General features: G+C 45.0%; 1 protein-coding gene across 2 annotated transcripts in view; it reads right to left on the bottom strand.

Moving 5' to 3' along the window:
- The window catches only part of CDK17 (cyclin dependent kinase 17), a 107,948-nt gene extending 94,077 nt beyond the window's left edge, over positions 1 to 13,871 (bottom strand). For both annotated transcript variants that reach the window (XM_062203087.1, XM_062203086.1), the window contains exon 1: positions 13,757 to 13,871. The gene's annotated coding sequence lies outside the window, so the exon portion shown is untranslated. The remainder of the gene's footprint in view (positions 1 to 13,756) is intronic.
- Between the last annotated feature and the right edge of the window lie 501 nt (positions 13,872 to 14,372).

Here is a 14,372-nt window from a genome sequence, read left to right as displayed (position 1 = left end):
GCTTATATGAAGTTTATGACTACTTTATTTATTTATTTATTTATTTTGACAGGCAGAGTGAACAGTGAGAGAGAGAGACAGAAAGGTCTTCCTTTGCCGTTGGTTCACCCTCCAATGGCCGCTGCGGCTGGCGCACCGCACTGATCCAAAACCAGGAGCCAGGTGCTTCTCCTGGTCTCCCATGTGGGTGCAGGGCCCAAGGACTTGGGCCATCCTCCACTGCCTTCCCGGGCCATAGCAGAGAGCTGGACTGGAAGAGGAGCAACCGGGACGGAATCCGGCGCCCCAACCGGGACTAGAACCTGGTGTGCGGGCGCCGAAGGCGGAGGATTAGCCTATTGAGCCGCGGCGCCAGCCCACATCATTATGTTATAACTGAAGTAATCTTTATGGAAAACAAATGAAAACATGTAATCATTTTTAAACTTTATATAATAGAAACTTGAGTTGCAGATTTCTTCCAAAAAATTATACCTAAAATAAATGTTTCAATCACTTTTACCTTCTTGGAAAGAAAAGAAATTAAAGAAATATGAAAATTTAAATAGTAACCATATCTGGGTTTGGGAGGAATTGATGAAAATACATGTTCACAAAATTACAGGCAAAAATTTGACAAAATACAATGTTGGCACCATTGTTTATGAAATGATAAATGTAGATAAATAAATCATGATCTCAAAAATGTTACTAATACAAAAAATTTAATGTCTTAAGACCACACACTAGTTTAGTAATATGAAAAAGCATCAAATCTCAAAAATTGTGAAAATTCGTTTTTTGAAAATTCATTTTTAAATGTCACATTTCAAATAAGATGGTAGCAAGTCACCATCTGATATCTAAAATAAATCTATTCCTTACAACACAATATTCTACCTACTACAGCAAAGGCAGAATTTTAAACACAATTTCTAAAGTTTTTAATTTTAATAATGACTCTGTCCTTTGTTCTAGACCCTGTCTAGCGTACTTGGGCCTCATTCCTTTGTAATCATAACCTCTACTCTACCACCAATGGCTCTACTCTCAACCTGTGTGTACTGATGGTCCTCTTCCCCACTTAATGCTGTATAATTGTTCAAACCTGGTAAATGCCACTCTTAGGATCATTGGTTACTATCCTCACTCTGTCTTTTATGACCTTGTCTAAATTTGATCAGAGTCGGCAAACTTGGAAGGCTTCCATAGCCTTGGCAACTCATGACGACAGCCTAGGGTGGTTACTGGCGCCATAAACTAGAGTGTCAATTTGTTGGGTCAACAACAGGAGCCACTGTGCACTTGCTCCTCATGTGGGATCTCTGTCCTTAATGTGCTGTGCATTTTGATTTAATGCTATAACTAGTACTCAAACAGTATGTTTCACTTTGTGTTTCTATGTGGCTGCAAACTGTTGAAATCTTTATACTAAATTGATCTTCTGTATATAAAGAGAATTGAAAATGAATCTTGATGCAAATGGAAGGGGAGAGGGAGCGGGAGAGGGGAGGGTTGCGGGTGGGAGGGAAGTTATGGGAGGGGGAAGCCATTGTAATCCATAAGCTGTACACTGAAAATTTATATTCATTAAATAAAATTTAAAAAAAAAAAAGTAAATTATAGGCCGGCGCCACAGCTCACTAGGCTAATCCTCCGCCTTGCGGCGCCCGCACACCGGGTTCTAGTCCCGGTTGGGGCGCTGGATTCTGTCCTGGTTGCCCCTCTTCCAGGCCAGCTCTCTGCTGTGGACCGGGAGAGCAGTGGAGGATGGCCCAAGTGCTTGGGCCCTGCACCCGCATGGGAGACCAGGAGAAGCACCTGGCTCCTGCCATTGGATCAGCGCGGTGCGCTGGCCGCGGCGGCCACTGGAGGGTGAACCAACGGCAAAGGGAGACCTTTCTCTCTGTCTACTCTGCCTGTCAAAAAAAAAAAAAAAAAAAGTAAATTATAAAAACAGTTTTCATTTAATTGCAGTAATCCTGTTGAAAAACAAAGTTCCTGGGCTGGTGCCATGGCTCGCTCACTTGGTTAATCCTCCACTTGTGGCGCCAGCATCCCATATGGGCGCCGGGTTCTAGTCCTGGCTGCACCTCTTCCAGTCCAGCTCTCTGCTGTGGCCCGGGAAGGCAGTGGAGGATGGCCCAAGTGCTTGGGCCTTGCACCTGCATGGGAGACCAGTAGGAAGCATCTGGATCCTGGCTTCAGATCGGCGCAGCACACCAGCCATAGCAACCATTTGAGGGGTGAACCAACAGAAGGAAGACCTTTCTCTCTCTCTCACTGTCTAACTCTGCCTGTCAAAATAAATTAAGAAAAGAAAAAGAAAAACAGCTATATGGGGGCAAACTGTTGAAATCGTTACCTAATATATACTAAACTGATCTTTTGTATATAAAGAGAATTGAAAATGAATCATGATGTGATTGGAAGGGGAGAGGGAGCAGGAAAGGGGAGGGTTGTGGGTGGGAGGGAAGTTTTGGGAGGGGGAAGCCATTGTAACCCATAAGCTGTACTTTGGAAATCTATATTCATTAAATAAAAGTTTAATTAAAAAAAAAAAAAAGAAAGAAAAACAAAGTTCCTAGGTCTGGCAATGAAGTACAGCAAATCAAACTATTGCTTGGGGCTGGCGCTGTGGCTTAACAGGCTAATCCTCTGCCTTGCGGCACCAGCACACAGGGTTCTAGTCCCGGTTGGGGTGCCGGATAATTAAGGTACTAAGATGTTACTGTTTTTAAATGTTCTATATCTTCTGAGGATTTTTAAAAAGTTTCTCATTAGGCCGGAGCCGCGGCTCAATAGGCTAATCCTCTGCCTGCGGCGCCAGCACACCGGGTTATAGTCCCGGTCGGGGCGCCAGGTTCTGTCCTGGTTGCCCCTCTTCCAGGCCAGCTCTCTGCTATGGCCCGGGAAGGCAGTGGAGGATGGCCCAAGTGCTTGGGCCCTGCACCCGCATGGGAGACCAGGAGAAGCACCTGGCTCCTGGCTTCGGATCAGCGAGATGCGCCGGCCGCAGCAGCCATTGGAGGGTGAACCAGCGACAAAAAGGAAGACCTTTCTCTCTGTCTCTCTCTCAGTATCCACTCTGCCTGTCAAAAAATAAATAAATAAATAAATGCTTTTTAAAAAAAAAAAACTACTGCTTGGGATGCACAATCACATCAGTCTCTGTCTTGACTCACTTTTGATCCAGCTTCCTGCTACGGCACTGGGAAGATAGCTGAAGATGGCCCAAGGTAGCTGGGTTCTTGCTACCCACATGGGAGGGCTAGATGGAGTTCCTGGCTCCTAACTTTGGCCTGGTCCTGCCCTGGTTGTTGTAAGCATTTGGACAGTGAACCAGCAGATGAACGATCTATCTCTGTCTTCTCTTCTGTTACTCTGCCTTTCAATTTTCCAAATAAATACATAAATCCTTCAAAAAAAAAAAAAAAAACTCCCAGTAAGCTATATAAACAAAGTACTAGGACAGCAGGAATGATGCTAAATAATAAATGTATTGTTTGGTCCTTTGAATACAATTCTGCACTTGATTTTAGAAAGCAAATTCAAATCTAGAACTATACAAAGAATTGCATTTTTCAGCATAAATGAAATTTTTCCATTTAAACCAAATTTTACTCTTCACATTAACCAATGATTTTAGACCTTAGAATAAGCATTATCTTCACATATAACTGTAATTTTATATTTCTAATTTACTAGGAGACCATCTTTGACAATTATATCCTCCCCCACTTTTTTTTTTTTTTTTTGAGAGAGAGAGAGAGAGAGAGAGAGAGAGGGAGAGACCTTTTATCTGCCAGTTCACTCCCACAAATGGTCCCAACAGCCAGGGCCAGCCAGGCAGAAGCCAAGAGCTTCTTTCAGGTCTCCCATGTGAGTACAGGGGCCTAAGGACCCAGGCCATCTTCCGCTGTTTTCCCAGACACATTAGAAGGGAGCTGGATTGGAAGTAGAGCAGCAAGGATACAAACCAGCACCTATTTGGGATGGCAGCACTTCATGTAGTGGCCTAACTTACAGTGCCAGCCCGCTACACTCCTTTTGTATTTTCACTAACTAGTAAAGCTCATATGTAATTGAACTAATACCATATAGCTCCAACAATCAATATCTTTGATGACTTTTTATTTTGTAATATATCAAAATTTATTCTAGACTGTTTCTAAACCATGACCACTCTGATCATAATTTACTAATTAGGTGCTTTTTTCTCTTAATCCCATTTCTTTCAATTAAATAATACAAAATAAATAAAAAATGAAACAAAAAAGGTTCCCACATAGCATAAAACCAGCCATAAGGAGCAGTAGTAAGTACTATAGTAATATACATAAATCCTATATACCAAAATCACCACATTCTGCCAGAGTGAAAAAAGACAACTCCAGAAGTGATATTTGGCCTCAAAAATGAGACTTGTTTTCCAAATAAGTGTTGTAGCACTATACTATCAACATATCTGTTTCCCTATCTTTTTTTTTTTTTTTTTTACAGGCAGAGTGGACAGTGAGAGAGACAGAGAGAAAGGTCTTCCTTTTGCCGTTGGTTCACCCTCCAATGGCCACCGCGGTAGGTGCGCTGCGGCCGGCGCACCACGCTGATCTGATGGCAGGAGCCAGGTGCTTATCCTGGTCTCCCATGGGGTGCAGGGCCCAAGGACTTGGGCCATCCTCCACTGCACTCCCTGGCCACAGCAGAGAGCTGGCCTGGAAGAGGGGCAACCGGGACAGGATCGGTGCCCTGACCAGGACTAGAACCTGGTGTGCCGGCGCCGCAAGGCAGAGGATTAGCCTATCTATCTTTGCACCTTTCACATGCCTAGCAGGCCCTTCAGACATGGATGGATGGATGGATGGTAGGAGAGAAGGAAGGAAGAAGGGTAGAGAATGAAAAAATGGGGTATGCCTTTGGCCTAGTGGTTAAGCCTCGAGTTGGGAAGCCAACATTGCATATCAGAATACCTAGGTTCAAGTCCAGGCTCCACTCCTCATTCTAGCCTCTTACGAAGCCTGGGAGGCAGCAGGTGATGGTGCATGTACTTGGTTCCCTGCCACCCAGGTGGGAGACTGATTCAGAGTTCCTGGTTTCAGCATGGCCCAGTCCTGGCTACTGCAGGCATTTAGACAGTGAACCAGAAGATGGAAGATGTCTTTTTCTGAGTCTCTCAAATTAAAAAAAAAAAAAAAAGATGATATTTTTAAGAGTTGAGGGTAGGTAAGGGAACAAAGAAGCAATATCTAGGAGGTAGCTAGAATAGAACTCAGGAAGAGATCTGAATTAGAAATAACTGGAAGTATCATTGGTATATAGGTGACGAGAACTAAGCCTAAACACGATGAGACTGCTCAGGGAAGTCATAAAACAGGAGAGGGCTTTGGAAGGAATATTCAATCATTATTGCTATTATTTCACGTTATAACATTGTTCATGAAATTCTATTTTACAGCATATATAATAACACAATGTAGAGAAAACCAATGCTTTAAAATTACTGACTGCACACTTGAATTAATTGAAAATCAAATTAAGTCAAATTCAGCCATAAATAAAGGACTTTTTTTTTTTTTTGGACAGGTAGAGAGTTATAGACAGTGAGAGAGACAGAGAGAAAGGTCTTCCCTTACCGTTGGTTCACCCTCCAATGGCCGCTGCAGCCGGCGCACCACGCTGACCTGATGGCAGGAGCCAGGTGCTTCTCCTGGTCTCCCATGGGGTGCAGGGCCCAAGCACTTGGGCCATCCTCCTCTGCACTCCCATGCCACAGCAGAGAGCTGGCTTGGAAGAAGAGCAACCAGGACAGAATCCGGCGCCTCGACTGGGACTAGAACCCAGTGTGCTGGCGCTGCAAGACAGAGGATGCTGGCCAAGGACCACTTCTTAAAACTAAAAGGACATGCGGCCGGTGCCATGTGCCATGGCTCACTTGGTTAATCCTCCATCTGCGGCACCGGCATCCCATATGGGCGCCAGTTCTAGTCCCGGCTGCACCTCTTCCAGTCCAGCTCTCTGCTGTGGCCCAAGAAGGCAGTGGAGGATGGCCCAAGTGCTTGGGCCCCTGCACCTACATGGGAGACCAGGAAGAAGCACCTGGCTCCTCGCTTCAGATCGGCGCAGTTCCAACCATAGCAACCATTTAGGGGGTGAACCAACGGAAGACCTTTCTCTCTGTCTCTCTCTTTGTCTATAACTCTGTCAAAAAAAAAAAAAACTAAAAGGACAGGCTCAAGGGGCTAACAACTGGTTAAGGAATCCTAATTTACTTACAATCACTGAAAAGTTTCTTTTCCAATTAGAAATAATAGTACAAGTTACTACAATAAAATATTCAAATTTGAAATTATATTTCAAAAAGGTTTACTTAAAATCATACTAAAAAATATATTAATCAATTTAAAGGAAAATTTCAAAATTCAGAGATAAGAGCTTCAATGTTGTCAGTTCATAATTTCTCACAAATATTAATATCAATATCTACCACCCTTTTTTATTACTGAACTTTAATACATACTAACAACAAATATTAACCAACAATTAGAATATAAAATGACTTGATAAGGTCAAATTAACCAACCTCAAGGAAAAATTATCTTGGGATTTTTTTCACGTTATTTACAAACATACACACAAAATTGAGGCAATTCTTGAAATTGTTTACACTAACAAATGAACGAAGGGAAACAATAATGTACTATTAAAAAGTAAGCAAAAGTTTAAAAATTTCCTGAGCTTTTCACTTTAATGAACTACCTTCAGGTCAAGTCAGTAACGTTTCTGTTCTTTAAAAGTGAACAAGAGGGTCCTGCAGTGTCAGCATTCCATATGGGTGCCGGTTTCCGGGTGCTCCACTTCCAATCCAGCTCCCTGCTAACATGTGTCTGGGAAAGCAGCAGAGGATGCTTTGGGTCCAGGTGCTTGAGCTCCTGTACCCACATGGGAGACACAGAAGAAGTTCCTGGCTTCAGATCATTCCAGCTCCCCTCCACTTGCAGCCATTTGGGAAGTGAACCAGTGGATGGAAGACCTCTCTCTGCGCCTCTGCCTTTCAAATAAATAAATAAATCTAAAAAAAAAATATGTTAACACTAATTTTCAGCTTGCATATCATAAGGATTGGTTTTCAATATAAAAAGCAATTACAGGGGCCGGAGCTGTGGCACAGCAGGTTAATGCCCTGGCCTGGAGCAACAGCATCCCATGTGGGCGTTGGTTCGAGACCGGCTGCTTCACTTCCCATCCAGCTGTCTGTTATGGCCTGGGAGGGCAGTGGAGGATGGCCCAAGTCCTTGGGCCCTTGCACCCATGTGGGAAACCGGGAAGAAGCTCCTGGCCCCTAGCTTCAGATCAGCTTAGCTCCGGCCGTTGCGGCCAGTTGGGGAGTGAACCATCGGATGGAAGACCTCTCTCTCTCTGCCTCTCCTCTCTCTGTGTAACTCTTTCAAATAAATAAATCTTAAAAAAAAAAAAAAAGCAATTATAAAAATGTATAATCTAGCCTGGTATTTTCACTTTTCAATGGCATGTAGCCACATTCTAATAAAAACATAAATTCAGAGTTTATACCTTACTTAAATAATATCAATACCAGAAGCCAAGAGGCATGTACAGGCATACGCACATACACATACTACAAACATACACAATTTATCTACCTTAAGGTCATGTGTCTGAGTTGTCTTCCCTTTGATGGAATATGCTCAAATAATAAAAGTTAATTTCAATACATGTAAATCAAAATAAATAAAACTTCATGTACTTATATCATAATCCCGCATTTGCTTCACTTTATGCACAAAGAATTCTGATATCCCCCTGATTTAAAATAAATCTACAGGCCGGTGCCGTGGCTTAACAGGCTAATCCTCCGCCTTGCGGCGCCCGCACACCAGGTTCTAGTCCTGGTTGGGGCGCCGGATTCTATCCTGGTTGCCCCTCTTCCAGGCCAGCTCTCTGCTGTGGCCCTGGAAGGCAGTGGAGGATGGCCCAAGTCCTTGGGCCCTGCACCCCATGGGAGACCAGGAGAAGCACCTGGCTCCTGGCTTCGGATCAGCATGATGCGCCGGCCGCGGCGGCCATTGGAGGGTGAACCAACGGCAAAAAGGAAGACCTTTTTCTCTGTCTCTCTCTCACTATCCACTCTGCCTCTCAAAAAAATAAATAAATAAAAATAAATCTACAAACATTTTAAATATCTTTTCTGCATCTTGATTTTAATTCACTTTGAGGGACAAACATGTCCTACTTTATAAATTTTATATAGGTCAGTGTTTTTTTTTTTTTTTTAAGATCTATTTTATTTGAAAGGCAGAGTTAGAGAGAGAGAGAGAAAGAGATCTTCCATCAGCTGCTTCACTCTCCAAATGGCTGCAAAGGGGTAGGCTAGGCCAAAGCCAGGACCCAGGAGCTTTTCCAGGTCTCCCACATGGGTACAGGGGCCCAAGCACCCAGGTCACCCTTTGCTGCCTTCCCAGGTACCATTAGCAGGGAGCTGGCAGCTTAACCCATTATGCCACAATGCCATGTAGTGGCACTAAATCATGTAGTGAAACTAAATCATGTAGTGAAACTAAATCAATTCAGTTTAAGAATAATTTTGATAACCTTTTCTAAATATAATTTCAATGACCTTTACCACTGCTTATGCAGTGTTGATACTAACATTGACTTTTCACATCTCATCCCCAAGGAGGAAGTATAGCAGCAGTTGAAATGTCTAAACTGGACTCTCAGGGTCACTATAGTGACAGGACCCTAGAGACAAACTTAAGACCTTTGTTTCCTCATTTGGAAATAGGTACAATTCCTAGAACATGGGCTTATTGTGAGGATTTAACAAAATAAGATTTAACATAGTGCCTAGCAAAGGAGGAAATTACTTAATGGTAATTGTATTTCATACAGTTTAAGCTATAAACTGAATTCCATGTGCCACCAAAATGCATGCTGAAACTCCTGGTAGTTATGGTCAGTGGGCTTTTAGGAGATAACCTGGTATAGATTATTAGGTCCTGAGGGTGGGCCCTCATGATGGGATTCATGGTCTTATAAAGAAAGGAACAGAGAAAAAGACCTCTCTCCTTCCTTCCCTCTCCCCTTCTCTACCTGTAGGCATGGGGGAAAGGCCAGGAGACCACAAAAGGTATTTAAAATACTTATAGATTTTAAATAATAGGTTTATCAGAATGAAAAGGCAGCCATACACAAGTCAGGAAGAAGGCCTTCACCAGAACCTGATCAAGTTGGCACCCTGAACTCAGACTTCTGGTTTTAAAAAGGGTGAGAAAATATACATGCTTTTTAAGCCACCCACTGGATGGTTCTGCTATGGCAGCCTGAGGAGATTAAGATAGGTTACATCAAAAAATACTTCAAAGAGGAGACTTTGCAAAGTAAGATAATTTTCACCTCATTCCAATATGCCAATGGGGTCTGTGAATCTACCTCCTCAAATACTCATACAGCATTCAGTACCATGTTACTGCAGAACATAAACATTAAAAAGATCTACTGGTAGATGTCTGTTGATTTTCCAAGTTGGCCAAAAGGGAAATAAAAATAGGGTAGGTACAGTAAGCCACACTCAATAGATTTTTCGGGCCTTTTGACAATTCTTTCTACGAGGTCAATATTTTGCAGATATCAAAAGTAACCAGCAACTAAAATACTCATCTTGGGAGGAACATAATGACAAAGAATCCAATAATGACAACAGGAATTCTTAAAAACTAGTTTAAGTGCTCTTCTCTGCACAGGTTCAAAGAAATTGCCAACACTGTCAGTATAATGCTAGTGCAGCAATACTAGATTTTAAACTACAGGTAGTTTTTTTTACTTCACAAATGCTACATAAAGCACATTTTAATTTTAAAATGTCATAAACCAGGGCTGGCGCTGTAGCATAGCGGGTAAAGCCGCAGCCTGCAGTGCCAGCATCCCATATGGGCGCCAGTTCGAGTCCCGGCTACTCCACTTCCAATCCAGCTCTCTGCTATGGCCTGGGAAAGCAGTGGAGGATGGCCCAAGTCCTTGGACCCCTGCACCCACATGGAAGACCAGGAAGAAGCTCCGGGCTCCTGGCTTCAGAACGGTAGCTCTGGCTGTTGCGGCCATCTGGGAAGTGAACCAGCGGATGGAAGACTTCTCTCTCTGTCTCTGTCTCTCTGTCTCTCTCTCTGTCTCTCCTCTCTCTGTGTAACTCTGACTTTCAAATAAATAAATCTTTTTTTTAAAAAAAGTCATAAACTTATTATTTATCTTCTGCATTTAAAATGCAGAATGCCATAATCAGTGTATAAAACACAGCTTAAATTATGATTTTCTTTTTAAAAATGTAAGCAAAAACTATACATTTTAAACTGGATTTAACATATAATGGGTTTTTTCTTTGATTACAATACAGCAATAAATTCATTAAGTAATTATCCACCCTGGAAGTATAAAAGCTATGCAGAAGATTGCCAGAAGCAGATGCTATAGTTTTACAAAGAATGAGAAACAGCAATAAAGATGCAAACTGTGATGTCCTATAAATATCAGCACAAATGGACAATAACAAAGAGAACAGGGCAAAAATTTTGTGTTCACAGGTAAATATGATCTCCACTGCTAAATAACTGTAACTTTAGTTGTCATAGCTTCCATTCTTCACAAAATATTTGCACTGTTTTCTAGTTATTACTATTTCATCAATGCAGGGGAAAGGAAGACATATTGCTGAAAATAAAGAGATAAAACAATCTTGACAGAGCAAAGAAAATGATTTTACATGTCGTCTATTTCTGCCATAATTGTAGTACTGAACAAGTATCTGAAAACTAAATACATATATATGTGTGTATATATATATATACATACATTCAAAACTGCTCTCAGTCCACACAACTATCCAATACTACAGAGAAAATAAAACCTAAGTTTCCTATATTTTGTAAAACCAAAGACTTATTAGGAGATTAGTTGTACCAAACTATCATACACACTGAATCTATTCTTCCAATTAAATTTTCCTTACTAGTTTCTTCTTCTTTGTTTTTCTGGTAACCAGAGTACATAGGAAAGGCTGCATAATAACAGTAACACTGAAAGTTACTTTGTTGGGCCTGAATCCAAAGTCAAGAATAAATTACATATTTTATAGAATCTTCTTTTTAGTAATAGCCAAATTATGAAAGTAACAAGAGGCACCGGATTCTGCCCCGGTTGCTCCTCTTCCAGTCCAGCTCTCTGCTGTGGCCCGGGAGTGCAGTGGAGGATGGCCCAAGTGCTTGGGCCCTGCACGCACATTGGAGACCAGGAGGAAGTACCTGGTTCCTGGCTTGGGATCCGCGCAGCACGCCGGCCAGCGCATAGCAGCCATTTGCGGGGGTGAACCAATGGAAAAAGGAAGACCTTTCTCTCTGTCTCTAACTCTGCCTGTCAAAAAAAAAAAAAAAAAAGTAACAAGACTTTAATTCTGCTTTTTTTAGAGTTGTAAAAGTAATGTGAAAACCTGTAAATATAGAAAAAAAATTTTTTTCATTACCAATAAATCCCATCATTCAGAAACCTTTAACTTTTTAGTAAATCCCTTCCAATGATACTTTGATTCTGATTATCTAATTAGATGTTAATTAGATTGACAGAAAACAATGTATTTTCAATATGGCCTTTTTGATAAATGTTGTATATAGCAAATATTAATTATATGACCTGTCAATTCCACAAAGGTTTCTAAAACAGTGAAGTGGTGAAGGAAGGTACGGAGTCCTGTGATTTAGAGACTGGCCCGTGACCTGAAATCTCTTTCATCAGCAATTTCTAGTATGGAAGCAACCAGCAAGACATATGTTTTATTTTTATTTTCTTTCCACATTTAAGTAATGTTTTTATTTGCACTATAAGAATAATCAAATTAATTATATTTGTATAATAATTTTAAGGCAGCTTAAATTCTAAGACTCAGCAATTTGTTTTGGAAGCTCAGCATTCAAAGTGTTGGTGCTTCTGGCCTATGAGAGGGTGCCTAGATAACAAGACCCTTTACATTCCAGTTTCCTCTCATACAACATAAAATAAGGAATATTCTGTAAATACAGTCATTTTTCTTTTGGTCCCTCTCATTGTTTACGGAAATATGCAGATGTTACAATTACAAAGACTGAAATGACTTCATTAACAAAGCAACACCCAACGTTTAATAAGACACTTCCTTACATGGATAAAAGAAGAAAACCAGCTATGACCACCAGCAAAATTTTTGCCTTAAAATCTAGTTTAGTCTTATTTCTAGCCTCAGTGAGGTTCTGGTCAACTCAACATATCAAAAGTCTTAAAATCCCATTCATTTCCTTCTGTCCAATGTTCAACAAAGTAAACCTAAAACACAGCAACTCAGATTTGTTACTTCCTACACAAACGTCTTTGAAAAGAAATCCTATAACAAAGACACCCCCCCCACACACCAAAAAAAAGCAAAGTTTGAAAGAATTGTCTGTCTTTAAGTCAAACATTTCCTGATAAGTGACAGAAGGCCTAGCTGCCAGGAATACACTTTGCTGATCCTAGGAACGGCCAAGGCTCAAAAACAAAACCTGCCACTTCTGTATTAGAAAATTAATTTGGCTAGGAGCTAATACAACACGACCAGCGACGTGTCTCCGCGGACGCTTGAACATAAAGGAGAAGCGCCACGGACTGAAGCTACATGCTTTTGCTTTCTTTCTTTCTTTTTTTTTTTTTTCCCAGAAGAAAAGCTAATTGTTAATGGCCATGTGACATTACCGAGCCCAGAAAGGAAAAGGTGGGGGGGGGGGGGGGAGGAGTTCAAGGCAGTTCAGGGTCAGAACAAGCTCAGGCATCCTGTCATTAGCAAACGCTCCTCCAGCTCAAGGCAAAAGACTGCTTCACCCACTCAAAAAGGAGTGGGTGAAGAGCGGGGGAAGCCACCGGAGAGGCAGTGTGGGGGTGACGAGAGGGAGGGAGTCTGGAGCTATCCAGCGGAGTTGGGGCGCAGAGGCATCGGGCACAAAAACGCTGGGAAAAGCGGCTGCGACGCAAAGGGCACCGGCACCCCCCACCACCCACCCCCACGCCATCGGGTCTCCGGGGTTCCCACATTCCCTCCACCTCCGCTCTGGACCCACACTCGAGGTGCGACCCGCCAGCAGGCGGCTGCCCTCCCCGAGCTTTGTCTCGGCCCGCTCCCCACGCGGGGGGGGGGGGGAGGGGGGCTCCTCCTCCTCGCTCCCCACCGCGCACAGTCCCCGCGTCTCCAAGGAGCTGGGAGCCGCGGGCCACCGCCTCCTCGCCCACCTCCCGCGGCCCCGCGCCCCTAGCTCCCCAGCCCCCTCCCCGAGCGCCCGACCCCTCCCGCTCCATCTCGCCGAGGGGGAGCTCGTGTGTCTCCGGGGACTTTTCGGTCTCTTTCCCTCCTCCGCCCCGCGGGGACACCGGCCTCCCCTGGAGACCAAAGGGCGACCGTGAGCCCCGGAGGCGGCGGCTAGAGGCGCCTCCCGGGAGCGCGCCCGGCAGACACCCACACCCCACCCCACCCCCCGGAAACGCCTGGGCGACCCGGGGTCCGCGCGGGACCCGACAGGTGACAGGCACACGCGAGCCCCCCGCCCCACCCCCGCGCCCCGGCGGGTCGGCTCCCAACTTCCCGGCCGGGCCTGCGCCTCCTGCGCCCCCAGCAGCAGCGCCTCGCCCGGCCCTCGCGTCCCACGCACCTTCCCGGCCCCCCGCCGCCCGGGGTCGGCCCGGCAGCCCCGGGAAGGCGCGGCCGCCAACTCACCAGCAAGTGCGGGGACCGCCTCGGGCGAGGCGCGGAGGGCAAGCGGCTCCGCCGACGCCCGCGGCGACCGGATGCAGCTCTGGGTCCCAGCGGCCGGCAGATCCGAGGCGTCTGCGAGACGCAGGCCTCCGGCGCCGCGGCCGCCTTCCGGCTGCAGCCCAGGGTCCGGAGCCTCCGGGAAGGGGGCCGCGGGTGTCTCACGCGTGGCCGAGCCCCCCGGTCAACATGGCTCCCGGGCCGCCGAGGCGCGCGGGCGGCCCCCTAATCCCCTCGGAGAAACTGGGGCGGGAGCGAGGCGGACAGGCAGGCGCCGACGCCCGGCTGAGGCGGCTCGGCCGGCCGCGGGCTCCTTCTTCTTTGCTCTGGGGCCGGACCGCGGGGCGCTGAGGAGACGGCGGGCGGCCGCTCTCGTTCGCTGCGTGTGCGTCGCTTTCTCACTCGGCGGCTGCGGATTGACGCCTCCGCCTGTTCCCCGGAGGAGAGCGAGCCAGAGAGAAAAAAAAAAGACTTTTATTGAAACGATCCAACCAGCAGCGGCAGAGAAAGGCGACCGGCCGCGGGAGCTTCCCCCACCCCCGCCTGAGCCGCTCGCCGGGGGCAGCGCGACCCCTGCCGG

Source organism: Lepus europaeus, chromosome 10 (assembly GCF_033115175.1).
Source record: "Lepus europaeus isolate LE1 chromosome 10, mLepTim1.pri, whole genome shotgun sequence".
In the NCBI taxonomy this organism is placed as follows: Eukaryota; Metazoa; Chordata; class Mammalia; order Lagomorpha; family Leporidae; genus Lepus; species Lepus europaeus.
The sequence above is the reverse complement of the archived record's forward strand: the minus strand, read 5'-3'. Positions and strand labels throughout refer to the sequence as shown.